Raw genomic sequence first — 25,926 nt, 5'->3', positions numbered from 1 at the left:
TGACTTGGCCTCCGTGGCAACCTCTGACTTCAGTCCCGGGGCTTGTGGTTACTTGGGTGGTACGTCCTTGTGCTGCCGCCTGTTGCTGGCCAGCTCTGTGACCTTTTGCAAGTCACTTAAGGTCTCTGTTTATCTGTAATTCGAGAGGATTGGAATAGGGAATTTTGCAGGTTTATCCCTCTGGCACTAAAAATTCCCTGTTCTGTGTTCAGGTTAACATTTTTTTCCTCCTCCCTGCACTTCTCCCCTGCCCCCGCCCTGACTTAAATGTTTTGTGGCCAGGCTAATTTTTATAACTATTACACTGATGGTCTTAAAGGATGGCTCTTATTATTGGCCAATTAAGATTAGAAAGCATGGCCAGGCCCGGTGGCTCACACCTGTAATCCCAACACTTTGGGAGGCCAAGGTGGGCAGATCACGAGGTCAGGAGATCGAGACCATCCTGGCTAACACAGTGAAACCCCGTCTCTACCAAAAATACAAAAAATTAGCCAGGCGTGGTGGTGGGTGCCTGTAGTCCCAGCTACTAGGGAGGCTGAGGCAGGAGAATCGCTTGAATCTGGGAGGCAGAGGTTACAGTTAGCCGAGAACGTGCCATTGCACTCCAGCCTGGGTGACAGAGAGAGACTGAATCTCAAAAAAAAAAAAAAAAAAAAAAGATTAGAAAGCATACCTTCAAGTGTGTAATAACTTCATATGGAAAAAGATTGTGTGTATGCCTACATGGGTAGATGGATGGATGTGTATGTAAAGATACAGTTTTCATCCAGATAGGAAATTAAAGGCTTATCTGTCTATAGTAGAGTCTGGTCTATAATATTAGGTAAAAATCTTTCTGTTGCGGGCGCCTGTAGTCCCAGCTACACGGGAGCCTGAGGCAGGAGAATGGTGTGAACCCGGGAAGCGGAGCTTGCAGTGAGTGGAGGTCGTGCCACTGCACTCCAGCCTGGGTGACAAAGCAAGACTCTGTCTCAAAAAAAAAAAAAAAAAATCTTTCTGTTGGAAATGTAGATCCTTTTTCTTTTGAGAGAGGGTCTCACTCTGTCACCCAGGCTAGAGTGCGGTGGTGCAGTCATGGCTCACTGCAGCCTTGACCTCCCCAGGCTCGAGATCCTTCCACCTCAGCTCCCAAGTAACTGGGAGTATTGGCATGCGCTACCACGCCTGGCTAATTAAAAGAAAATTTTTGGGGGGATAGTGTCTTGCTCTGTCTCCCAGGCTGTAGTGCAGTGACACGATATTGGCTCACTGCAGCCTCTGCCTCCTGAGTTCTCCCACCTCAGCCTCATGAGTAGCTGAGACTATAGGTGCCCGCCACCACGCCGGGCTAATTTTTGTATTTTTAATAGAGATGAGGTTTCACCGTGTTGGCCGGGCTGATCTCACACTCCTGGCCTCAAGTGATCTGCCTGCCTTGGCCTCCCAAAAGCTGGAATTACAGGCGTGCGCCATCGCCCCTGGCCCTGGATAATTTTTGTATTTTTATTTTTTGTAGAGACAGGGTCTCCCTATGTTGTCCAGGGTGGTCTTGAACTCCTGGGCTCAAGTGATCTGCCCACATCAGCCTCCCTTGTAGCTTGGACCACAGGTATGCACTCCCAGGCTTGGCTGATTTTCTAATTTTTTTTCTGGTAGCTAATTGTTTAATTTTTTTCTGGTAGAGACAGTCTCCCTCTGTTGCCCAGGGTGGTCTCCCGGGCTCAAGTGATCCTCCCACCTCAGCCTTCCAAAGTGTTGGAATCACAGGCATGAGCCACCGTGCCCAGCCTCTGTTATTTTTAAAATGATGAAGATATTACCTTAAAAATCTCTTGCCGCATGTTTGTCCAGGATAATTTGTGTATTCACATACTTAGAATATGTACATTTTGAAAACCTTTGATTAAGTGGTTTTCTTCTATAAAATAAAGGTGTGTGATCCTGTTCTCCTATTCATCATCCCCCCTCCACAATAACATAAAAGATCTGAAAATGCTGCTTTACCTTTTGGGTATTTTTGTTTGTTTTATTTTTATTTTTTTTGAGAGGGAGTCTCTGTGTCTCCCAGGCTGGAGTGCAGTGGTGTGATCTTGGCTCACTGTAACCTCTACCCCCTGGGTTCAAGCAATTCTCCTGTCTCAGCCTCCTGAGTAGCTGAGATTACAGGCGTGTGCCACCACACCTGGCTAATTTTTGTAGTTTTAGTAGAGACAGGGTTTCACCATATTGGTCAGGCTGGTTCCAAACTCCTGAGCTCAGGTGATCTAACCTCCTAGGCCTCCCAAAGTGCTGGGATTACAGGCGTAAGCCACCATGCCCAGCCTTTTTGGGGTATTTTTAAAATGTAAGGTCTTTCATCAAAAGATATAGCAAGACCCCAAAACACTCTGAATTTCTGCTGTATATAACTTTTATTTAAGATAATTTAATGGTTCCTTTTTAATAAAAAAGCACCACACTGGGGTAACAAGGACTTCCAATGTACAAGACCGTGGTTCAGCTAACTTAAAAATGAAAGAACTCCAGCAAGGAACACAAGGAAGTTTATACCCGATATTTTGCAAATCATGATATTATTCTTAAGGGCCTCTCTTGAGGCAGGATTTTTATGATCATAACATTCCAGCTGTGGTTTTGGAGGCAGAATGTTTACTACTGCTCTAAACGCAAGGATGGTAGGTGTGTATTCTTACTGCTAAAGGGCTGAAAAAAGAAGCTGAGGCTCCCTTCAAGTGAGTAAACCTTTATTCGGCTGCCTTGGGAGCCGCGTTCCTATGGAACTTCGGTGGTAATTATGGAATGCAGGCCCAACAACAGCCCAGTCATGGGCAAGCCTGGCCTCTCTGAGGCATGATGGCAGGCTGTCCTGGCTAATGGCTTCAGGCAGCCCATGGAAAACCACTTTCTGGTTAAGTCTGCATCATACTGTTCCACCAATGGAAAAAATTGAACATGATGAGGGTGTGTAGCTAGCAGACAAAAATATATCCAGCATTGCACAGGATCTGTTTTTAGCTCTCAACGGCTGAGCATTTGAAGTGTTAGACACTGTTTCCTGGCTTGCCATGAGCAGAAGGAAGAGTGAGTTGGTGGATGTGTATATAGAATCTAGCTTCGTGAAACTTTTCTTATTAACGAAAAGACCCTGAGAAATACTGGCTACATCCAAAGTTCTGGCAAAGGTAAGGTTATAAATGTTTACTTGCCCTCTTCTGGAGTTGAGATGTAATTTTATAAGTGAGATAAAAATGTTTCTCAAAATCCTCCCACCGGCAGTGTGTAAGTGCTGACTTATTTTTGTTGGACATTATTTTGTACTTAGGCAGCACACGTTGCTGTGCATAAGGGAATTGTTACCTTTAAATTTGAGTGTCTATATGCTTTCAAACACCTATTGGTGATTTATTGCAGTTGCCTGCCCCGTTTGATTAATTAACTCTCCAAAAGTTGTACGTATTGTATGGATTTATTTTTCCTGATGGTCTCAAGAAAGTACCACTTCTCAGTCTGATCATGTTAAAGCATTGATGACTATTACTTTGCCAGTTAATTTTTTCAGGGTAGAAAGGGAAATTAAAATGTGGCAGAGATTGTATTTTGCAGTTTTTGGGTTATTATATAATCTCATCAGGGCTTCGTTTTTAGCTGAGCGGGCTATTTGGCTTAAGAGTTTCTTTTCAAACTTGTAATTTGACGTTTGCTGTTTAGTATCGTTTGTCTTTTTGTCTTAAACTTGATGAAAAAGAAATGGAATCCCTTGTAATCTTGGGAGGGGGGTACTTGCTTAAGAGGAGTGATTGATTCGTATTCTAGTCCATCAGAGGCTTCTCATTCATTAGGGTGTTTGAAACGCCAGAAGCACAAGTACTGCTGGATGTCTAGTGTGTGCTCATCGGCAGGGGCCGAGATCCCTGGCTTTGGTGTAGTGCTTCCTTGGCTTTACATTAATTTGGCCAAGCATGTAATTCGCAGAAAATTGGTAGGTGGAAAGACAGAAATAGGAAGCTGTATTGAAGTCATTGTAACTTACAGGATTATTTATAGAATTTCTGGAAAGTAAGGGTACGGGTGAACAGCTGCTGGAGTTTCTCCTAACATGTTTAAACATTTTGTTGTGGCCTTTCGTCACACTGAGGGATTCTAAAATTTTATCCTTTCAGCATTACGAGGTTGTGAATTATTTTCAGGCAGGCTACGTGGGTTCGTTTTCAGCTGTGTTAGGTCAGGGCTGTCATCTCCATCGGTGTAGTGTGCACCCCCCATGTGTTCACTTCCTTTACAGACACGTCTTTAGGGATGGAGGAATGTGAGTGTGGTTCAGGCAGGTTACAGTTCATGGAAAGATTGGTCACATTTTATTGATGACTTTTCCTTTTAATCTAAAAAATGCTGCTCTGACAGGGCCAGCAAGCATTGAGAGCAGGAACAGAGCACTGGCCTCCTCCTTCTCCGGTCACATTAACACTTGTCACCTTCTTTGATTTTTGCCAGAGCTTGTGGACAGAAAGTGAAGTCTGTTGAAGAACTTAACGACTCAAATTCATACTGACCAGACCGTAAATAGTGTTTTGAATGCAAGTAGATAACACCTTTTTTCAATACTTTAGTGCAGAGGGAGTGACTTTGCAAAGCCCTCTCATTAGATCTGGCCTGCAGGAAGGATGCCTGGAAGTGCAAGATAAGCTTAGGCTCCTTGTGAAGAGATTAGTTTTCCAGTGGGTAAGTGGGTCCTTCACTTACCCACTAAGTAAAACAGATGATTCTGTCTTGGTGGTCTGAGATTGTGTTTGAGCAGAGCCATGCTTTCTTTCGCAAAATTAGTTAAGGGTCTTTGCAGCTTCTTCCCACCAGAAGTACTGAATAAAAAACCACAGAGCTTAAATATCTGATGGGGCACTTTACTATATGTGTATGTGCCTCTCGGTTTCATTGTGTAAGATTCACTGATGTGATTATAATAAATCAGGTTAGTGAGATCCCTTAGTTCAACTTGTTCTTTTTTTTTTTTTTTGAGACGGAGCCTTGCTGTGTTGCCCAGGCAGAGGTGCACTGGCATGATCTCCGTTCACTGCAAGCTCCGCCTCCCAGGTTCACGCCATTCTCCTGCCTTAGCCTCCCGAGTAGCTGGGACTGCAGGTGCCCGCCACCACACCCGGCTAATTTTTTGTGTGTTTTTAGTAGAGACGGGGTTTCACCATGTTAGCTAGGATGGTCTCGATCTCCTGACCTCATGATTCGCCCACTTCAGCCTCCCAAAGTGCTGGGATTACAGGTGTGAGCCACCGCGCCTGGCCTTCAACTTTTAGATTTAAAAAAAATATGGGCCATGAAGAACAACGTCTATTTGGACATTTTTTAAAGGAATAATTCGCATCTTTTTTTTTGAAATTAAGTGTGCCTTCTACGTGAAGGTAATAACAGCTTTACTAGAAGGGCTAGAAAAAAGATAAAGGTATGGAATAGAAAGAAATAGCAGCACTATTAAAAACAGTAAAAAGTAATAATAATGGTAGTAGATAAACCCGAACGTCTGACTGTTGAATTCTAATAACAGGGTGGAATATCTTTTTGTTACTCAATTCTACTTAAAACAGGCTTTCAAATATCAGGAGGCTTCAACATCAGTGTCTCAGGAAACATATCGAACATTCATTTTTAAGGTCTTTATAGTCCATAGTATTGTAGCGACAGAACATTAGAGCTGAAAATGGACCGTAGGCAATTTTTCAAAGGAGACAATTGAAGAAGCCCAGAACTGAAGCGACTTGTCTGAAGCCATAAAGATGGTTAGTTACCCATTTGGAAAGAAATTCCAGGTATCCTGTTAGTCATTTTCTTACTCTACCTGTTCCTTAATTGAGGAAACTTTGGCACATCCTGATGTATCTTAGATAATTAATAGAGACTTGTGTATGCGTACATATGTGTGCATATATCTACAGACAAGTGCACATACTTTTTTTTTTTTTTTTTAAGAGAGTCTCACTCTGTCACCCAGGCTGGAGTGCAGTGGTGTAACCTCGGCTCACTGCAACCTTCACCTCTGGGTTCAAGCAATTCTTCTGCCTCAGCCTCCCCAGTAGCTGGGATTGCAAGCACCTGCCACTACGCCTGGCTAATTTTTTTTTTTTTTTTTGTATTTTTAGTAGAGATGGGGTTTCACCATGTTGACCAGGCTGGTCTCGAACTCCTGATCTCAAGTGATCCACCCGCCTTGAACTCCCAAAGTATTAGGATTACAGGCGTGAGTCACCGCGCCCAGCCTACATGCACATACATTTCCTTTCCTCCCCTCGTCCATCCTTCCTTCTTCTTTTCCTCTTTTTTTTTGGTTCTTTCTTTCATCTGTTTACTTACCTGTTGACCAAACGTGCTTGGTAACCTGTCTGTTGGTTTAGTTTACCGGGCTGTTTAAAGTTTTAGTAGAGAAAAGGGCTTTGCTTTTCTCATAGCCTGCTCAAATTCAAAGCTGTACACTCAGTCTGTGACCATCAGCTCTCTGACTGTCGCCCTAACCTATGTGATAAGGCAGCTTGGATTAGACTTAATCTGCCAGTGTCTTCCTGTTTCAGTCTTAGATTGGTTTTGTTTGGTTTATAGTCACATTCCAATAGAAGACTGTTTAGGTTTTCTTACTTCTGTGCCTTACAGAAAAGAAGCCCTGGACGGGAACAGAAACACAGCAGATGAGGCCTGGCTTTAGTGCCAAGGTGATATAAGGCACTTTTGGAAAAGTAAACTTGACACAAAAAGTGATAGACCAAGTTATCATTTACACTTAAGGAAAGGGATGCGGTGGGTCCCACAGATAATGTCGGGATGAAGTTGATTCAGGGTGTTCCTAGGACTTGAATAAAGGTTAAAAAATCCTGGGTGTGGTTCAAGCACTGGCAAGTGAGAATAATCCCTATCCTGCCTCTGTACTTGACCCTGACCCCTCTCTATAGTTGCAGAATTGCTAGAGTCAGATTTCTGAAATGGAGATGTGAAGAAGGGCTAAGGAGAGATGGAGTTCACAAGCTTTTAAAGACAAAAGCTAGAATCCATATGATTAAAGGCAATGAGAAGAAACCAAGTAGACAGAATAAAGATAGACTTGTTTTCAAGTTGCCCTTGGCCACCCCTGGAAGGTGGAAAAAGGCATCTTAAAGACAAGTGAAAGTAAGCTTTATACACAGACACAGTAGTGAACCGAGGAAACTCATGACATGAGGAGGCACTGAAGAGTAAAGCGCTTCTTGGAAAGTGTCCATACATTCTTGGAATACGTATACACACACGCGTGCACACACACACACACACACACTCTCTCTCTCCATTGAAAATTGGTAGGATGATCACAAATGCACCCAAACAGCCAGACAAGTTAACTATAAAACAACAACAATAACAAGACCCCTGAAATAACAGGAAACTAACAGTAACCGTCACTTACCTTTTTAAAAAATGTCACAGGGGGAAAAATAGAAATGACAAGACCACACAGTGACATGCGGGTAATCAAGGAGTTTCTCACTGGAGCTCGAGCTCCTGTATCCTGGCACCCTACTGCATGCATGTGATGTTGGTGCCTGTCAAACGTTTCTGAAGTTTCTGTGATAGGAGGGGAAGTTGCTATAGAGCCACGTCCTCTTGTGCGTGTGATTCCTCTCCCTTTGACCCATTCTAGGACATTTTAGGAATGGTCCCTCTTTCTACACCAAATCACATTTTCCCTTTAATTCTCATTAGTGTGCTGGAATTTTTCCTGAAGATACGCACATAGACATCAAATGAAGCTCTCTTGGTCTCTCTGTCCTTCCCGCTAGCATCTGATTCCTCTCTGCTCCCCATTATTGTAAAACTCTTAGGATGAACTGTCTGTATTCACTCCCTTCAGTTTCATGGACCTCATCCTCAAACTCAATCCAGTCCATCTTTCTCCACCCCACTCTGCCCTTGTCCTGTTCACAGGGACCTGCATAATGCCAGACCTACCTACTAAATGCAGTGCTTGTTCTTGGTTTTTGTTATTTGAATCAGAAACATTTGACATGGTGGCTCAGTCTTCTCCCTGAAATCCTTTTCCCGATTGTCTTTAGATGCCACACCCTCTCTTGGTTTCCTCTTTTTTTTTTTTTTTTCTGGGACGGAGTCTCGCTGTGTTGCGCAGGTTGGACTACAGTGACGCAATCTCAGCTCACTGCAACCTCCGCCTCCCAGGTTCAAGTGATTCTCCTGCCTCAGCCTCCCTAGCAGCTGAGATTACAGGCATGTGCCACCAAGCCCGGCTAATTTTTGTATTTTTTTTAGTAGAGACGTGGTTCCTTCCACCATGTTGGCCAGGCTGGTCTCGAACTCCTGACCTCAGGTGATCTGCCTGCCTCGGCCTCCCAAAGTGCTGGGATTACAGGTATGAGCCACAGTGCCCGGTTTCTTGATTCCTCTTAATTCAGTTCACCGACTGCCCTTTTTGTCTCCTTTATGGGCTTCTCCTCATATCCTTGACCTCTTAATGTCAAGGTGCCCAGGGCCTCCTGGGACCTCATGTCTTTCCTTTGTTTACCTATGGAGAGCTCATCCAGTTTGTGTTTTAAATACCATCTTTGTGTGGGGAAGTAGCCCACTTCTCTCCGGAACTCCAGACTGGTATTACCACTTAAGTATCCAGTGGACACCTCAAACCCAGCGTGTCCAAAACTGAACTCCTCCTCTTGCCCCCTACAACTTGCTCTACTCTGCCGTCCCCATTCTCCCATGGCTTTAATGCAACAGCGTGGAGTCATCCTTGGTGTCGCTCACACTTACTTCCACCTGCCCTCGAATCCTGCTGGCTCTCCCTTCAGCCCTCTGGAGCTTCAGCTCTGTCCGGAGGCAGCCTCCTCCCCTACCACCCTGCTCCCTTACCACCCCCGCCCAAGCTGGGGTGCACCGCCTCTCCCCTGCATCGTTCCGGTAGCCTAGCAGGTCCCCCTGCTGCTTCCAGTTTGTTGCTGACAATCCAGATCCACACAGCAGCCACACAGATCCTTTTAAACTGTCTCACAATGAGCCTTCTCTATCACAACCTCTAATTATGACTTTTTTCCTCAATGTGAAAGCCAGAGTCCTTCTTAAACTGTCCCTCAAGGCTGCCTTCACTGGCTCTGCGGCGCCTCTCTGACCTCTCCTGCCCTTCTTCCCCTTGCTTGCTGTGCTGCGGCCATGCTGCCCCTGCCTCTCGGGCACTTGTACTGTCTGTTGCCCCTGCCCACAGTGCCCTTTCCCCAGAACTCACTTGGTGTCTCCTCCTTGCAAGTGTCTGCTGAAATGTCACCATTCAGCCAGTCTTCCTCGCCTTTTAAAAATCGCAGCATCCTTCCCCTCCACGTTGCCTCTTCCCCCATTTCCTTCTTTATTATTTTGTCAAAGTGCTTATCACCTCCTAAAAGAACATTTATTTTCCAGCCGGGTGTGGCGGCTCACACCTATAATCTTAGCACTTTGGGAGGCCAAGGCGGGCGGATCACTTGAGGTCAGGAGTTCGAGACCAGCCTGGCCAACACGGTGAAACCCTGTCTCTACTAAAAAAATACAAAAATTAACTGGGCGTTATGGTGGACTCCTGTAGTCCCAGCTACTTGGGAGGCTGCGGCAGGAGAATTGCTTGAACCCAGGAGGTGGAGGTTGTAGTGAGCCAAGATTGCATCACTACACTCCAGGCTGGGCGACAAAGCAAGACTCCGTCTTAAAAAAAATTATTTTTACTGTTTATTGTTCATCTCTCTCCACTTTAGTATGAGCTCCATGAGAGCAGGGATACTTCTTTGGATGGGAGTCTGTTTTGTTTGTTGCTGTATCCCCAGGGCTTAGAACAGTGTCTAGCAAAGAGTTTTATTCAGTAAACATTTATTGCCTTAATCAGTGAAAATGTATCCTCCCTGGGAAAGGCTTCCTTTGATGTAGCAGAAGCAACCTAATGTAAATGCTAAATATCGTTGAACTCCTCCTATACTTTATCTTAAAAATGTAAATTTTATACGTTACATATATATATATATATATATATATATTTTTTTTTTTGAAATGGAGTCTTGCTGTGTCGCCCAGGCTGGAGTGCAGTGGTGCCATCTCGGCTCTCTGCAACCTCTGCCTCCCAGGTTCAAGCGATTCTCGTGCCTCAGGCTCCTGAGTACCTGGGATTACAGGTGCGTGCCACCACCCCCAGCTAATTTTTGCATTTTTTTGTAGAGATGGGGTTTCACTGTATTGGCCAGGCTGGTCTCAAACTCCTAATCTCAAGTGATCCACCTGCCTCAGCATCTCAAAGTGTTGGGATTACAGGCGTGAGCCACTGTGCCCTGCCATGATACATATTTCTTTATTATGGACATAATATTTACATTACTTAGCATTAAATGAAATCAGAGCTTCAGGAAGATGCACCTTGGTTATTCTGTGGTCTTGAGTGTCTCCTCTGCTCTCCTTTACTCTTGGTGGCCATGCCCCACCCCCACAGCCATTGGGAGGCATACTCTAAGTTATAATTATTATTGAAGACAATTACCATGAAGCTTATAGTATCAAGAAAACAAAATTCTTATTTGCATAATGTTCTTTGTAAGGCAGTAGACTGGGATAACTAAATTGTAACCATAAAACTCCTTGGTTAACTTAAAAGTTTAGTTTTTCATTTTATTCTTACCTCTTCATCCCCAGCCATGGAAGCCTTTGTTACCTGGAGGAAAAAAATACCCTTAGAGAAGGACGTTTAAGATGTTTGATTTGTGAAAGGGGCATAGATTGATCAGAACCACAACCACTCTTTTATTTATTTATCTATTTAATTTTAATTTTAATTTTAATTTTTTTTGAGACGGAGTCTTGGTCTGTCACCCAGGCTGGAGTGCAGTGGCACAATCTCAGCTCACTACAACCTCCACCTTCCAGGTTCACGCAATTCTCCTGTCTCAGCCTCCCAAGTAGCTGGGACTACAGGTGCCCGCCACCATGCCTGGTTAATTTTTGTATTTTTAGTAGAGACGGGGTTTCACCATGTTGGCCAGGCTGGTCTCAAACTCCTGACCTCAGGTGATCCACGTGCCTTGACCTCCCAAATTTCTGGGATTACAGGTGTAAGCCACCGTGCCTGGCCACAACCACTCTTTTAAAAGGGAATCTTGAAAGTTAAATTGTACTTTAAAAAAAAAAAAAAAAGAAAGAAAGAAAGGAATAATTTTGAATTAGGAAGTACAAAATAATTTAAAATTATTATTTTATTTTTTAAAGAGACAGCATCTTACTATATTGTGCCCAGGCTGGTCTCAAACTCCTGGGCTCAAGGGATCCTCCCACCTTGGCCTCCCAATGTGCTCCAAATACAGGCATGAGCCACTGCATTAAAATGGCCTGGTGTGGTGGCTCACACTTATAATCCCAGCACTTTGGGAGGCCAAGGCAGGAGGATCCCTTGAGCCCGGGAGTTGAAAATCAGCCTAAGCAACATAGTGAGACCCTGTCTTTATAAAAAATGAGATAAAACAATTAGCAATTATCGTGGTGTAAGCCTATAGTCCCAGCTACTTGGGAGGCTGAGGCAGGAGAATCACTTGAGCCCTGGCATTTGAGGTTACAGTGAGCCATGATTACACCACTGTACTCCAGCCTGGGTGATACAGTAAGACCCTGGCAATCAATTGATCAATCGATCGATTTTAAAAAATGATTGAAAATATCCAGGCTTGATTCCTACCTTTGCCTCTTAGTGATCTTGGCCAAATTATTTATCCCCTGGAGGCTGAAGTTATTTTCTGTAAAACAGGGATGATTATGCAACCTATGAGGATTCTTGTGCCAGGGTATCCCAGCACATAGCAGCATTAAGAATGGATTGGTTAGGCGTGGTGGCTCACGCCTGTAATCTATGGGAGGCCGAGGCGGGCAGGTCACCTGAGATCAGGAGTTTGAGACCAGCCTAGCCAACAAGGTGAAACCCCATCTCTACTAAAAATACAAAAATTAGCTGGACATGGTGGTATCTGCCCGTAGTCCCAGAGGCTGAGGCCTGAGAATTGCTTGAACCACGCAGGCAGAGGTTGCAGTGAGCTGAGGTTGCGCCAGTGCACTCTAGCCTGGGTGACAGAGCGAGACTCCTGTTTCAGAAAAAAAGAACAGATTAGGCCCTTCCCCCTCCATCCATGTTTCGTCTGCTTTGGATATGAAAAAATGTTAAATTTCTATAAATTAGGAAATTTAAACTATACCAACTAGTGTATGTGTGTATATATGTGTGTGTGTGTGTGTGTATATATATATATATATATTTTTTTTTTCCTGAAAGTTTCTGTGAAGTTGTTAGCTAAAAATCTTATCAGGTTTGTTGTGAATACTCATATGAATTAAGGAAAATTTCAGCAATGATTGGTTAATTTACCTGCAGCCCTCAGGGACAATCTACATTGTAGCCTTAAGACATATATTTCTAAAAATGACTCTCCAACAAGGCAAAAACCCTCGTTGAAGTAGAATAGTTACACATTTTATGAGGATGGGGAAAGTACCTATTTAGACGAGGGGAAAAAATGTGTGGTTTAAGCCCTGTTCAGTTTTTAACTTAAATGGAACAGTGCGTAATGAAGGAATGTTTTGCCAAGAATAGCTTGGTACAATGACCATGGTAGATTTTGGTTACAGAATGTGATTGGGGTTTAGGAGGACGATCTGCTTCTGATTTACTGAAGCTCGGACCCTACATCCACGCAGGTTTCCGTAGTCAGCGAGAAGCTGTGTGGTTGCAGTCTGAGATTGCAGCACATGATTCTGTTGAAGTTTTGATGGAAACCTTGGGAAGTGCATCCCCGGGCCTAAGCTTGCTCTTTGTGGAGTCGCTCAAGCTCAGAAAGGTTAAAAACGACAGGTTATTTAAAAGTCACGCCAACCATTTTGAATCTCGTGTTTATAAAAGTTACAAAAGAGGGCCATTTAAAAGACATGCTAACAGCTTTAGGTCTTTCGAATCTTTGGTCTGGTAGTCACCAGAACAGGACCACGAGGTTTATAGAGGCCAGGATGTTGGACAAGTTTTAGCTGAGACTTGAAGTAGATGGGGGAGAAAGGGCAGAGTGGGACTGAACATTTGATATATTTAAAAAAAAAAAAAACGTGCTTCAAAGAGCCGTGGTGAGAATGTGTAAAATCCTTTTGAATAATTTCTAAAATAAAAGTAAGGAAAATATTTTATCTTATCTAGGATTATTTTATTTTAGACAATATCGATTCTGTAATTTAAAAAATTAAAAAACAAAATTTTTATTGGGCAGCCCCTGAACCAGAATAGGTTCAGAGAAGCTCCTTGATTTTGTAATTTTGCTTGAAAGTGTGTGTGTGTTTAAATTCCCTGAAATATTTTCAGTTTCTGCGATGGCTCACGTATAGCCGGGCCACTGAATTTACTTGACATTCCAAAAACATACCAGTAATATTTGTGGGATTGCTGGTTTCACCATCTGTCTCATAAACTTAATGCTGTTAAAGTTGTCATATTCTCTCTCGTCCCCCTGCAGACGGAGTCTTGCTTTGTCGCCCAGGCTGGAATGCAGTGGCGCCATTTCGGCTCGCTGCAACCTCCGCCTCTTGGGCTCAAGCAATTCTCCTGTCTCAGCCTCCCAAGTAGCTGGAACTACAGGCATGTGCCACCAGGCCTGGCTAATTTTTGCATTTATAGTAAAGATGGGGTTTCACCATGTTGATCAGGCTAGTCTCGAACTCCTGACCTCAGGTGATCCACCCTCCTCGGCCTTCCAAAGTGCTGGGATTACAGGTGTGAGCCACCGTGCCTGGCTTTTCATATGCTGTCTTACTGATTATCCAAATGCTTCATGGTTTATAATCTCTCTCCCTCTACACACAAGCTGATGAGCCCCTTTGGGAAGGGATGGTGCCGTCTCTTACACTTATGTCCCTCATAGTACCCAGCACAGTGCTTGGTATATGGGAGAGTCTCCAAACATTCATGTCGAATTGTTGAGTGGAACTTCTACATTTCACTTCTTTTCCCCAAGTTTCTGCCAGTACTTTGAACATTTTCTTCCTGGGCCAACACTGCCGCCCACACTGACACTGAGTTATTGGCTATTGTGGACTCCTTTCCCAGAGGGTGTTCCAAAGTGTCCTGAGGTTGATGGTCATGCCGTGATGTTTCTGGGAACAGTGGGTAGGGGAGGGTGTAAAGGGGATGGGCAGGTGCCTGTCCAAGGTTCCCTTAGCTTCCCCTCCCTCAGCCTGCCTTTTCCCTGTCACTTCTTCCTCTCTCCAAACTTTGTCCCTGACCCTGGTGCTCAGGACCTGCACCCCCTTCACACCTTTCCCTGAAGGAGCTGGGGTCTTTCTCCATGTATTCTCTTGTGGATTTGGTCCTTCAGGGATCCAGCAAGTGGCTATGGAGCACCGTGTCTTTGCACAAACCATTTTCTGTTCCCAGGAGTTCCTTCCTTTCTTTTCATTTCTTTTCCTTTTTTTTTTTTTTTTTTGAGACGGAGTCTTGCTCTGTTGCCCAGGATGGAGTGCAATGGCGTGATCTTGACTCACTGCAACCTTCGCCTCCCATTTTCAAGTGATTCTCCTACCTCAGCCTCCCAAGTAGCTGGAATAAAAAAAATCTGGTACTTACTGTCTCTATCCGAAGTGTTTGCCTTGGACAATGACTTCTCTTCCCTTCCTTTCCTTTTCCCTTTTTTTTTTTTTTTTTGGACGATGTCTTGCTCTGTTGCTCAAGCTGGAGTGCAGTGGTGCAATCTCGGCTCACTACAACCTCCGCCTCCTGTGTTTAAGAGATTCTCCTGCCTCAGCCTCCCAAGTAGCTGGAATTACAGGTGCCTGCCACTATGCCCAGCTAATTTTTGTATTTTTAGTAGAGACGGGGTTTTACCACGTTGGCCAGGCTGGTCTCAGACTCCTGACCTCGTGTGATCCACTGGCCTCGGCCTTCCAAAGTGCTGGGATTACAGGTGTGAGCCACTGCACCTGGCCCTGAGTTTTCTTTCTTTCTTTTTGAGTCAGAGTCTCACTTTGTCGCCCAGGCTGGAGTGCAGTGGCACAACCTCCACTCACTGTAACCTCTGTCTCCCAGGTTCAAGTGATTCTCATGCCTCAGCCTCCCGAATAGATGGGATTACAGGCGTGAGCCACCATGACTGGCTAATTTTTGTATTTTTGGTAGAGATGGGTATCACCATGTTGGCCAGGCTGGTCTCAAACTCCTGTCTTCAAGTGATCTGCCTGCCTCGGCCTTCCAAAATGTTGGGATTACAGGCGTGAGCCACCGCGCCCGGCCAACAATGACTTTTCAAATGTTTTGAGACTCTTCAGAGCTTGGCTGTCCTTGGATTTTATTAGAATGGATGTCCCATTCTGACAAAACTACCTCTTGTGGTCTTATAAGTCAGGTTTTAAAACATTTTTTTTAAAATCATGACTCAAGAAGGTATCATTTTACTTCCCAACCCAGTATATTGACAAACACACAAGCACCCACAAGAATTTAGTTTCCTGAAATAAATTTTACTCCTACTGGGATTCACTCGTCTATTTTCTGTTCTGCTTATTCTCTCTTCTGCTCAATTTTGTTCTCTTCTATTCATTTAAAAATACTGGTATCTATTCACTGAATGGATTTCATAACCCAACAATGGGCCACGACCCATGGCTTGATCAGCCTTCTGTAAGCCATACTGCAGATGATGGGATGTGTTCTGAAACAGGTGTGAGTGCTGAGATCCTCCTTGTGATAAATGGACTTACTAAGGTGATGAACTGGACAAAAAGCTGAGCTATTGTCTCTGTGGAATTTATGACTTTCCCCCTTGTTGAATACCAGCCATGCTTGTCAGCCAAGATCCTGCTCGGAGGGCATTCCTCGCTGCAGATGGGTCTATCTATTCATCTGTTAATATGCATTTGGAAGGAGTCCTGCTGAATTCAAAGACGACCAGTGAGGCCCAACAATGGAAGCTTAGCTTCTGAGGCCCTTCACAGCAGCTTGCTTTCTGCTCACTTTATTTGTAAGGATTACTCTTCCTAAGCATTATTCCTATGGAGACCAGATGTTCCTTTTGCCTGCCTCTTTATATACATTGGGTTCAAGTCTTCTTGTGATTAGAAATGAGCTCCTTCAGGTCTTGGTATTCAGTTCATGCATTCTGAGTGTAGTTCATTGACTCAGGATGAGAGAAACAGATTCTCGCAGGATTTACACAGTTTATTAGTCAGTTTGGATCCCTGGCAGAGTTGAATGCTTTTGTTTTAGATTTTTAGGCACATTTGTCCTGTGTTTTAATATTTTTAGTGATAGAGACAATAATAAAACTTTAGAGCAGGATTTCTCAGCCTAGGAACTATTGGCATGTTAGGCCAGATAATTAATTATTTGTTGTAGCGAACTGTCCTGTATGTTGTATGAGGTTCAGTAGCATCCCCCAGCCTTAACCCACTAGGAGACAGTAGCAGACCCCAGTTGTGACAACCAAAAATATTCCTAAACATGCCAAATGTCCCTTGGGGGGACAAAATCGCCGTAGTTGAGAATGACTGCTTTAAGGTTGTACGAGTTCAATGTATATTCAGGTTATTTTCTTACATTTTCTAACATGAGTATCTACTAATGAGAGTGTGTGGTTTGTGTCACTGGTTTTCTTTATATTTGATAGACTGCTTGCAAATTAGGTAGTTTTATATGCTGTCATAATTTGGGGGAATTGATCAAAATCAAATGCTAAAACCTAGAAGATTCTACATTTATATCTATGTCTATATATAATGTTTAATTTAATAATAGGTAATGAAAAACCTGAAATGACAGTTTTAATAAGATCCAATGTCATAATATACAAAATCAGACTTTAAAATTTAATAATACTTTGTGTTGCATTATTGAATAATGAATAGGTAATGACAGACCTGAAACAGCAGTTATAATAAGATCTGATATCATAACATACAAAATTAGACTTAAAACTACAAATTAATAATAGTACTCTGTTGCATTTCACAGTATTTTAGATGGTTTCACATATATTTCCACACTTGATTCTCAGTCTGTGAGGTAGTAGGGTAGATATTTTTATCCGCAAGTTGCAAATGAGGAAAATGAAATTCAGAAAGCGTGAGCAGTTTGCCCAAAGTCTCACATGCTATTTGAGAGACAGAAGCAGGGCTTAACCTGAGTTCACTGATGCAAACCAGACCCGAATTCGGAGGCTCCTCTCCTTAGTGGTTAAAGCTGTCCCCTACCCTCCCCAAATAAAGAAAACCAAGTCGATATTGTTACGGTTAGTGATGGCTAGCCCTTTTGTTATCTGGCTCTTGTCACTATCTGAAGTATTTGCCTGGGACTAGGATGAGGGTCCTACTTTAGTATAAAAACCTCTCTGGAGCAACGTGAAGCCTGTTGGTATCTCCTGATAGTAGCACTTGCGCTTCCTCTCACGGTCGCGGCCAGCTGTAGATCTGCTTTTTTGCAGTGGCTCCGTTCTGTTTGCTGGCCCGGATCCGGGCCCCCGCCCTCCTCGCAGGCCTCTGCTCAGTACCATCTGCCCACCCAGAGGGTTTCCTCCTAGTCCCCTTCAGTTGCTCCATCTGGGCAGCCAGTTCAGGGCCTCAGTCCAAAGACAAAGCAGAGGCGGATGATTCTAGTTTTCTTTGCTATAAATGCCACACTACATGGAACTAGAGAATTTGGGAATCTGACTCATCCAATCAAGCCCAGGCTAAAGGCAAATGAAGGAAAGGTAAATCTCGAATTTCCTCCTGAAAGCTATTTTTCCCTGGGACTCAGTAGAGGACAGTGGCTGTTGGGATTGTGATGGCATACTTAGGACATTCCTCCACATTGCTGCACACTTCTGGTGTGGTTATTGATCACACTTTAAAAAAAAATCTTCCACTCTTTGTAATTTTAGCTTAAAAAGCTACAGAGCATACTCATGTGAATGGCGACTGGGAGGGAATGGAGAATGGAAGGTAGGATTTTGGGGATTGGAGGGAATGGAGAATGGAAGGTGGGATTTTGGGGGACTGGGAGGGAATGGAGAATGGAAGGTGGGATGTTGGGGGATTGGGAGGGAATGGAGAATGGAAGGTAGGATTTTGGGCACTGGGAGAGAATGGAGAATGGAAGGTAGGATTTTGGGGGACTGGGAGGGAATGGAGAATGGAAGGTGAGATGTTGGGGGATTGGGAGGGAATGGAGAATGGAAGGTAGGATTTTGGGCACTGAGAGGGAATGGAGAATGGAAGGTAGGATTTTGGGGATTGGAGGGAATGGAGAATGGAAGGTAGGATTTGGGGGATTGGAGGGAATGGAGAATGGAAGGTAGGATTTGGGGGATTGGAGGGAATGGAGAATGGAAGGTAGGATTTTGGGGATTGGAGGGAATGCAGAATGGAAGGTAGGATTTTGGGGATTGGGAGGGAATGGAGAATGGAAGGTAGGATTTTGGGGATTGGAGAGAATGGAGAATGGAAGGTAGGATTTGGGGGGACTGGGAGGAAATGGTGAATGGAAGGTAGGATTTTGGAGGACTGGGAGGGAATGGAGAATGGAAGGTGGGATGTTGGGGGATTGGGAGGGAATGGAGAATGGAAGGTGGGATGTTGGGGGATTGGGAGGGAATGGAGAATGGAAGGTGGGATGTTGGGGGATTGGGAGGGAATGGAGAATGGAAGGTGGGATTTAGGGGGATTGGAGGGAATGGAGAATGGAAGGTAGGATTTGGGGGATTGGAGGGAATGTAGAATGGAAGGTAGGATTTAGGGGGATTGGGAGGGAATGTAGAATGGAAGGTAGGATTTTGGGGGATTGGGAGGGAATGTAGAATGGAAGGTAGGATTTGGGGGGATTGGGAGGGAATGTAGAATGGAAGGTAGGATTTTGGGGGATTGGAGGGAATGGAGAATGGAAGGTTGGATTTGGGGGGATTGGGAGGGAATGGACAATGGAAGGTAGGATTTTGGGGGATTGGGAGGGAATGGAGAATGGAAGGTGGGATGTTGGGGGATTGGAGGGAATGGAGAATGGAAGGTAGGATTTGGAGGACTGGGAGGGAATGGAGAATGGAAGGTAGGATTTTGGGGGATTGGAGGGAATGGAGAATGGAAGGTGGGATTTGGGGGATTGGAGGGAATGGAGAATGGAAGGTGGGATTTTGGAGGACTGGGAGGGAATGGAGAATGGAAGGTGGGATTTGGGGGATTGGGAGGGAATGGAGAATGGAAGGTAGGATTTTGGGGGATTGGAGGGAATGGAGAATGGAAGGTGGGATTTTGGGGGATTGGAGGGAATGGAGAATGGAAGGTGGGATTTTGGGGATTGGAGGGAATGGAGAATGGAAGGTAGGATTTTGGGGGATTGGGAGGAAATGGAGAATGGAAGGTAGGATTTTGGGGGTTGAAGGGAATGCAGAATGGAAGGTAGGATTTTGGGGATTGGAGGGAATACAGAATGAAAGGTAGGATTTTTTTTTCTAGGTCCATGTCATTGTGATTCAGTTTTGTAAAATTCCAGTGTGTATTATAATTGTCCTGTAAATAAAATATAATTATAAAAAAATTTGTACACAGCATAAAATGTTTGCTAAGTATACGCACTCTTGGTGCCACATTATTCCAGAGTAACTTCACTTAAATTACGTCTCTTCCAGCCCTGGGCCTCGCCACATATTGTTATAGCTCATACCCATTCCTGCAGGTTAGAATACCTCCACAGGGGTTACTGCGGGTGACTATACCTATACGTGCTTTTGCTATTTGTAAAATCAGGCCCTTTTAAAGTACTTTTTAAAAAAAAGAGTTTACATGAAATCTGTTTTTTTTGTTTTTGTTTTTTTTTTTTAAATTTTTTCAGCCCCCTTTCTATTAACTAAAATAGTTTTTAAACTGGAATATCATAAAATTCCTTTAATAAAGGAGTCAGGGGGCCAGAGGTTACTGAACATTTGCCTTAAATATTCCCTTGCTTCCAGACAAAAATCATAGCTGAAGCATGACAGATAAATATCTGTTCAACTTGTCAGACTCCTCAGGGACAATAATTACTTAGCTTCCCTCAGGGATTATCCTTCCTGTCAATAAATTTCTCATAAATATTGGATAAATTCTTCCTCCTACAGTTTAAGGCTGTTTTTTTGTTTTTTGTTTTTTCCCGGCCAGGACTGACCCAACATTGCACATTTTGTCAGCATTGTGCACATGTGAAAATGCACGTTGTTCTATACTTCTGTCACTCCCTGTTTGCTTTTCTCTATCTTAATTATGGAAATGCATCCTTGTGAGTTGATACACCAGTCTTTCTGTCATACCCAGTAAGGAGGATTCCCACCCTTGGTCTGGGGTCCGCATCGACTGTGTAGCACATGAATGGCTGTCACCGGTGTCTGCTGAGTGCTTACGTGAGCCTCCAGGTGCTAGGCCTTGAGTGTACAGCGTCCAGTAGAGGATGGGATCGCCTGTGTTTTTAGAAATATCCCACGAAATAAAACAATTGAGCTATTTAATTGCAAAAGTAGTAAGATGAGCTGAGGTTCTAACCTGCCGCTGGGCAGAAACTTCCACCTGGGAGCGATTCTGCGGCTTTGAATTCTGACCTCTGTGTGTGTCCATGAGCCGCTGACACAGTCGGCCACTCAATCGCAGTTTTGTCCGCTGGTTTTGGCGAACCTGGGGCCTGTGCTGCGTGTGCTGCAGCTCAGGAGGGCTGACAAAGAGAGGTGGCTGAGGAGCGAGAGGCCGGGGGCCTTTCGCCTCCAGTGTCATCGCTGGACCTTGGTCTTTACGAAAGGAAACAAATGAAGGCTCACTCTGATCCACTCGCTGTGACAGTCTGAGTGGCAGCAGCCAGCAGCTTCTCTGGCCATTTGTAGTTCCCTCAGTTAAAAAAATGAAAGGGTAGCTGAGGTAGAGCAGTGGCTCGGGTTTTGAACTTTATTTATTTATTATTATCATCATCATTTTTGAGAGAGAGTTGACAGTTTTGCTGTGTCTGTTGCCCAGACTGGAGTCCAGTGGCTTGATCTCAGCTCACTGCAACCTGTGCCTCCCGATTCAAGCAATTCTTCCACCTCAGCCTCCCAAGTAGCTGGGATTACAGGTGTGTGCCACCACACTCGGCTAATTTTTTTGTAGTTTTAGTAGAGATGAAGTTTCACCATTTTGGCCAGGCTGGTCTCGAACTCCTGGGCTCAAGTGATCTGTCTGCCTGGGCTTCCCAAAGTGCTGGGATTATAGGCTTGAGCCACCATGCCCAGCCAGGTTTTGAACTGTTTTTTTTCTTTTAAGACAGAGTTTGGCTCTTGTTGCCCAGGCTGGAGTGCAATGGCGCAATCTTGGCTCACCGCAACCTCTGCCTCCGGCGTTTAAGTGATTCTCTTGCCTCAGCCTCCTGAGTAGCTGGGATTACAGGCATGCACCACCATGCCTGGCTAATTTTGTATTTTTAGTAGAGATAGGGTTTCTCCATGTTGGTCAGGCTGGTCTCGAACTCCTAACCTCAGGTGATCTGCCCCGCCTTGGCCTCCCAAAGTGCTGGGATTACAGGCGTGAGCCACCGCGCCCAGCCAGTTTTGGACTTTTAAAAGGTGGGCTTCTTGTGTTCCAGCCCCATGTGTGAGATGGGGCCAGGTTCTAGTGGCAAGTCTAGTGGTTGCTATCCCCTTTTTAGATGTGTGGCACAGCTGCCTACTGAAAGGTAGGGGGTTGGCAGCATAGCAGGCACCTCAGTCCTCATTAATTAGAGGCTGAGCTATTGGATTTCTGGCTGATGGCCAAGTGGAAAATGTATTTGACTTTATTTTTTTATTTTAAAATGTATCTGTGTGGATAGACTGAGGCAGGAGATTTGTCTTTGGCTTTGTTAGAAGAATCTAGCTCTGGTGTCTTTCTTCTCCTCCCACTAACTGTAAAAGTCACCACTGAGGCTGGGTGTGGTGCCTCACGCCTGTAATCCCAGTACTTTGGGAGGCTGAGGCGGGTGGATCACCTGAGGTCAGGAGTTCGAGACCAGCCTGGCTAACATGGCGAAACCCCGTCTCTACTAAAAATACAAAAATTAGCCGGGTGTGGTGGCGGGCACCTGTAATCCCAGCTACTTGGGAGGCTGAGGCAGGAGAATGGCATGAACCTGGGAGGCAGAGGTTGCAGTGAGTCAAGATTGCGCTGCTGTACTCCAGCCTGGGTAACAGAGTGAGACTCTGCCTCAAAAAAAAAAAAAAAAAAAAAAAAAAAAAGTTGCCATTGAACCCTCCTAAGAAGATACACAATAGCCAATAAGCACATGAAAAAGATGGTTCAATATCACTTATCATTAGAGAAATGAAAATGACACCCATAATGAGATATGTCCATTAGGATGACTACTGTCAAAAAACAGAAAATAGCAAGCATGGGTGAGGATGTGGAGGAATTGGAACTCTGCTGCACTGTTGGTGAGCCTGTCAAATGGTGCAGCTGTTGTGGAAAACAGTATGGCGGTTCCTTAAGGAATAAAAAATAGGGCTGGGCGTGGTGGCTCATGCCTGTAATCCCAGCACTTTGGAAGGCCAAGGTGGGTGGATCACTTGAGGCTGGAAGTTCGAGACCAGCCTGGCCAACACGGTGAAGCACTGTCTCTACTAAAAATACAAAAATTACCTGGTGTAATGGTGCGCGCCTATAATCACAGCTACCTGAGAGGCTGAGGCAAGAGAATCACTTGAACCCAGGAGGCGGAGGTTGCAGTGAGCCGAGATTGTGCCACTGCGCTCCAGCCTGGATGGCAGAGAAGACTTTGTCTCCAAAAAAAAAAAGAAGAATTAAAAATAGAATAACCTAATGCTATTGCATTTCCACACTTCTGGGTGTATATCCCGAAAAATTGAAAGCAGGGTCTGGAAGGTATAAACACCCATGTTCATAGCAGCATTATTCATAATAGCCAAGAGGTGGAAGCAACTCAAGTGTCTCTCCATGGGATGGATGAATAAACAAAATGCAGCATATATATATAATAGAATGCTATTCAGCCTTAACAAGGAAGGAAAGTATGACACCTGCTACCACGGGGATGAAACTTGAGGGCATTATACTAACTGAAATAAGCCAGTTGCAAAAAGACAAATACTTTCACTTATATGCGGTATCTAGAGTCCTCAAATTCATAGAGACAGAAAGTAGAGTGACAGTTGCCAGGGGCTGTGGGACTGGGGAGTTGCTGTTTAATGGGTGCAGAGTTTCTATTCTGCAAGATGGAAAGAGTTCGGAAGATGGATGTCGGTGATGGTTGTACAACAGTGTACTTACTGCTGCCCTGTACATTTAAAAATGGATAAGATGGGCCAGGAGCGGTGGCTCACGCCTGTAATCCCAGTACTTTGGGAGGCTGAGGTGGGCAGATCACCTGAGGTCAGGAGTTCGAGACCAGTCTGACCAACATGGAGAAACCCCATCTCTACTAAAAGTACAAAATTAGCTGGGTGTGGTGGCTCATGCCTGTAATCCCAGCTACTCGGGAGGCTGAGGCAGGAGAATCGCTTGAACCCAGGTGGCGGAGGTTGTGGTAAGCCGAGATCGCGCCATTGCACTCCTGCCTGGGCAACAAGAGCAAAACTCTGTCTCAAAAAAAATAAATAAATAAAAACAAATAAATAAAATAAAAAGGATAAGATGAAAACTTTTATATTATCCATGTTTGACCACAATTACAAATAAACATTTCTTTTTTTTAAAAGAACAAAAACTCATTATTAAGCCCTCAGCCCTCTGCTTCCCGTGTCTGTGGCTTCGTATCCAGCTGTGAGCACGGCCAGAGAGAGCCTCCCCATCTCAGCCAGTCCTCCTCCCTTTCAGAAGCCCTGCCTTATCCCTCAGGGGGGGCCTCTTGCCCCTACTAACATGTGCTTAAGAAAGCTTTTAATCTCATTTATGGGGTCAACATCTACAAGCTAAATTATTTTAGCCAAGGACTCTTCAGTGTGGCGTTACATTTTGGGCTGTGTTTTTACTGCTTGGTCAAATAGAGAACAAGGGCCACCTCTCGTCACGCCAGCCCGACGCTCCTGCAGCCCTGTGAGACTGAGAGTTGTTTTCCTGGTCGTGGTGACAGATGAGCCACGCATGACTCACTGGAGCGGTCTCCCCTGAAACAAAGGCGTGCATTCGACTGCAGACTGGGTGTTGAGTCGGTGGCCTTTGCAAGACTGGATGGGCAGTTCTGGCTTCAGATGACCCTGATGAATCACACGGTTCACAGACGTTTCACTTATTACCTTGACAGTGACCCTGGACAGCAGTTGTTTCTTCTTATAATTTGTGTTAAACCTTCCTTTTGACTTTGTGGGAGCTTGGAGTAAAACGCTTCACAGAGGTTTCTTGCATTTCTGTTTTTCAGGCTCACTTCATGGACTCACTTTGCGTGCTTGTTAAATGTGCTGCGTTGCTCCCAAGACCATGTAATGCCTACTGACCACTAATCTCCCTCAGAGCAGAAACTAGACTTCAGGTAAACCCAACCCATGTGCCTTGGGGGTCATGTCAAGTTGCATGACTGTGAATAAGGTAATAAGTAAAGATTTAATTATTTGGGCTAGTGGTTTTGATTTTAAAATATTTGATAATTACCACCAAAGAAAAGTCAATCCATTTAACTTCTGTTTTGTGGCTACACATTCTTAGATATAAAAGAATTAAAAATAAACAGCCTACTAAATATATCTGGAGACTTCACCAGAAGAGCATCACCTCCAACTGACCTAAAATAGTGATATACTGGTTTGAGTGAGAAACTAGCTGGGCATGGTGGCCTGTGCCTGTAGTTCCAGCTGCGTGGGAGGCTGAGGCAGGAGAATCCCTTGAGCCCAGGGGTTTGAAACCGGCCTGGGCAACATAGCAAGATCCCACCTCAAAAAAATTATTTCAGAATCAAAAGAGATGGTTTCTTCTTTCCTCCCTCCCTCCCTCCTTCCCTCTCCCCCTTTTCACTTTGAGTTTGGCTTAACTAATAGACTCCTTGAGCAAACTGGGGTTTTTACAAGGAAGTAAGAGTCTAATATTAAATTTTTCTGATGCCCTTATTCTAAGTCAGCTTCATACGTACTTCTCTCATCGTATTCTAAAGTGAAGACACCTGAAGTCTTTAGACAAGCTCTAGAGATTAGTTTTATTAAAATGTTTTTCTTTCCCAAATGAGAGCTCTTATGTTTTCCCCCATTTTTCATCTCAGCCTCATTTTTGAGGACTTGCAGGCCTTCTTCTTTTGTGGTATTCCTAGAGCCCCAACAGAGCCTGGCACTTGGTGTCATGTTATAAAAATGTGGTAGTTTTTGAGCAAAAATCTCTCAAAATACTATGGAGAGATGTTAGCTCTACCAGTAGTTTATGTACAATGAAAATGTATCTCTCTGATCACAGAAATCTGTGTATTTAGACTGACAGAATAAAGATACTTTCCCTGATTTTTCTCTTCAAGAATCATTAATTTGGTCAGGTGTGGTGGCTCACACCTGTGATGGTAGCACTTTGGGAGGCCGAGGCAAGAGAATCTCTTGAGCCCTGGAGTTCAAGACCAGCCTGGAGCAACAGAGTGAGACCCCGTATCTTAAAAAAAAAAAAAAAAAAAAAAAAAAAGCCTGAGTTTGAGCATGGTAGCACGTGCCTATAGTCCCAGCTGCTTGGGAAGCTAAGGCAGGAGGATCACTTGAGCCTCGGAAGTCGAGGCTGCAGTGAGCTGTGACTGCAGCTCTGCACTCCAGCGTGGATGATAACAGTGAGACCCTGTCTCACAAAAAAAAACACCAAAAACCAAAAAAAAAAAAAATCATTAGTTCAAAGTCTCCCAACACCAAGCCTGAAGCAGATCTTTCTCATAAGCTGATTTTTATGCCTGTTGAACTTCTAAATTAATACTGTATAATGAATAATGTCTTTAAAATAACTAGCAGACAGGTGTGCAGTGTTGTCTGTGTA

General features: G+C 44.2%; 1 protein-coding gene across 4 annotated transcripts in view; it reads left to right on the top strand.

The window, feature by feature from the left end:
- Window positions 1–25,926, top strand: part of TIAM2 (TIAM Rac1 associated GEF 2) — a 272,136-nt gene that overhangs the window by 115,959 nt on the left and 130,251 nt on the right. For 3 of the 4 annotated variants that reach the window (XM_038001128.2, XM_073022315.1, XM_038001129.2), the window contains exon 3: window positions 24,353–24,463. The gene's annotated coding sequence lies outside the window, so the exon portion shown is untranslated. Of the gene's footprint in view, window positions 1–2,959; window positions 3,165–24,352; window positions 24,464–25,926 lie in introns of those variants that run through there. The other variant, XM_038001130.2, reaches the window with a different exon arrangement.

The sequence above is a fragment of the Chlorocebus sabaeus genome, chromosome 13 (genome assembly GCF_047675955.1).
Source record: "Chlorocebus sabaeus isolate Y175 chromosome 13, mChlSab1.0.hap1, whole genome shotgun sequence".
Taxonomy (NCBI): domain Eukaryota; kingdom Metazoa; phylum Chordata; class Mammalia; order Primates; family Cercopithecidae; genus Chlorocebus; species Chlorocebus sabaeus.
Note: the sequence above shows the minus strand (reverse complement) of the source record. Positions and strands in the feature narration are given on the sequence as shown.